The following is a 3091-nucleotide window of genomic DNA, read 5'->3' as shown; positions in this document are numbered from 1 at the left end:
CCCTGTCCCTATGTCTCATTGTCCTCTGGTGATGGTTTCTATAACCTGTATACGGTTTTTCTCCCTTGGAGGAGGCGGCTATATACTAATTATGTGTTTCCCCAATTACCTTGAAAACAAAGTCAGATGTTTGTTCCACGGATTGCTTCCTGTCAGGAGCAATAAAACATTTTTTATGGGTTCTTGGGGCCCGTCAGTCCTGCTCATCCAGATAAACCGTCTGCTCCTGGGAGGGAGAAATTTAGTTTGTGCAAAATGTTTACAAAAACCAAATGTTTAAACTGAAAAAAAAATTACATTAATAATATTTAAGAACAACGTTTCATTGAAATAAATGATATAAAAATATATATTTGTTCTGAGTCATTATCATGTTGTAATGATAACTTTCCTAATCCTGAAGCGTTTAAAAAGCAGTGAATGTGACTTTCACCACGCATTCACTGGTACTGAATAAGTCACTGTCAATCAAAGCACATAGAGCGTAGGTTATGCTGCAGTGAATATTTGGTGAATCCAGTGGCGTCAATAGTTGGGTGCGGCCCGCACCCGGCTGTCACCATTGCGGGGGTGACACCAAAATGACTGACAAGGACCGAGAGCCCGACAGTGTCAAGAGAGAGGAGGGGACCCGGTGGCATACCTCATCCCGCCGGGTGAACGCCCCCTCCTCTCTCTGCCGGCGTCCATCACCAAGATGGCTGCCATCAGGCATCAATCAGAGATGGCTGGGTGTCACCCAGCCTCGGGACGCCCCTGGGTGAATAACAGATTCAATGCTTTATAAATATACCCCCTAGTGTTAGATGAACAGCACTGTGCATCAGCGGCGTCACAAAGGGGGTACGGGTGGCACCCGGGTGACACCATTGGAGGGGTGTCACCAAAATGACTAACAGTTATTTTGGTGTCACCCCCTCTGAAAAGTCAGGTACTCATTCATGGACTGAGAGCTCAAAAGTTGCAGGAGAGTTGCAGGAGGTGAACCCCAAGATGGCTGCCAGCAGGCATCACCACAAAGGCCGCGCATGCACGATGACACCATCGCGAAGTGTCAGCCGGTACCCACTCCGGGTGACAGCCGGCCTCGGGAGGCCCTTGCTGTGCATTGTGCCGGATTCATTGGTTGCTCCTGTCTGCCTGACATCTTGTGTCCGGGTTTCTCCTCCCATGAAACCCGTACACATTATTCAAAACCCGGACTGTCCGGGGGAATCCTGGACAGGTGACAACCCTACCCGCCAGGGTAATATGCTGGTATCATTTGGTGATTGGACACCGGCCAGAGCTGTGAGGACCCTCTATAACCCCTCCCACTCCAGGTATTCCTCAGTTTTTTATTAAGCAATGGAGGATATGGAGGAGAGAGTGCTGTGTCCTGGACTGTACTCCAAGACATGGATATACAGGTAGGTCAACAACCCCATTTACTTGGTGGTACAGGACACAGGCAGATTCAGAGATGACTGGGATGTCCAAATGCAATAGAACAGAGGGGTGGGCAACACAGCAATCAACCATCAACAGGCCCAGGAATAGAAAGCAAGGGTAGACCCCAACTCGGAGAGTAGCCTGAAGCACATTATGGCGAACACTCGCATCCTCAGAGGCCCGAACATTCACCTGTTAGAACAGAAGAACAGATGGCAGCCTTACAAAACCTGCAACGTACTGTAGATGCCTGATGGCGAAAAGCCCAAGAGGCACTGACAGATCTAGTAGCGCTCGCCTTCACAGGGAAAGGCAGAGACCTACCCTTGACCGAGTAAGTATGCGTGATGACCCGTCTACACCACCAGGAAATGGTGGAACAAGATGCATGGAGCCCCTGGCGAGGTCCATCAGGAAGAACATAGCGAGAATCTGCTTCTCAGAAAGAAGCTGTAGCCAAAAGGTAAATACGGACAGCCCTAACCACATCCAAACAGTGGAGAACCACCTCCTTGTGATGTTTCAGAATTGGACAAAATGAAGGCAAAATTATGTTTTCATTGACCCCCACCTTAGGCAAAAAGGAGTCCTTAGATCTAAGATCAACCTTATCCCAGTGAAGAACAAGGAATGGGGCCTTGCACGAGAGGGCAGCCAGTTCCAAAACCCTCCAAGCGGAGGTGATAGCGAAAGGAGAACCAACCTGCGCATAAGATCCAGTGACAAGATATCTGTAAAAGGTTCAAAAGGAGATTGATTGAGACACAAAAGAAACATTGAGGTCCCACAGCAACACCAGAAGGAGCCACGTGAGCAACCCCTTAACAAAAGCCTTAACCAAGGAATGCAAGGTCAATGGTAGTCGGAAGAAGATGGCTAAAGCCGATATTAGTCCCTTGAACATGCTCAGAGCCAACTGTTGATCCAATCCTGATTGGAGAACGGCTAACAACCCTCCAACTAGGCAAAATAAGATCTCAGGAAACGATGGTACACCTTGCGAGAGATGGATTTCCAGGTCTGCAAGAGAGTGGGAATGACAAAGTCTGAAAGAAGTCTATCCCACAGGACCTGGACTTCAATAGCCAGGCAGTCAAAGCCATCGACTGAGAAGCAGGGTGTAACACCGGACCTTAAGACAGTAGGCCCTCACGGTCTGGAAGTGGCCAAGAGGAGTCCACCAGCATCCTAAGGATGTCCACATCCCATACTCTTCTAGCCAGCTTGGAGCCACAAGGATCAATGGAATGTCCTCTGCTTCAATCCTACTCTAGCCGATGGGTCGAATCCAACATCATCTTCTGGTGATTTATGACACAATCGGAAAGCTGCAGCGTCTCAGTTGTCCCATGGACATCTTCCCTCAGGGTTTGTATGGATGAAGCCTTAAAAATATGATCATTCAGGTAACCAACAATGTGAACACCAATGGAGAAGGGCAGGACTCGGAACCAACACCTTGGTGAAAGGCCAAAAGGAAGGGCCACAATCTGAAAGTGATCATTCTCCAGAGCAAAACTCAGAAAGTGTTGGTGAAAATAGAAGATCTGCACTTGATGTCCATTGACACCAGGAAGTCTCTATGCTGAAGGGGAACAATCAGGTCAAACTTGTATTTAAAAAAAATATAACATTGATTATCTGGTTACAATGAGACCTG

This window comes from Nanorana parkeri, unplaced genomic scaffold (assembly GCF_000935625.1).
Source record: "Nanorana parkeri isolate BGI_ZX_2015 unplaced genomic scaffold, ASM93562v1 scaffold1562, whole genome shotgun sequence".
Taxonomy (NCBI): Eukaryota; Metazoa; Chordata; class Amphibia; order Anura; family Dicroglossidae; genus Nanorana; species Nanorana parkeri.
This window is presented reverse-complemented; position numbering follows the sequence as displayed.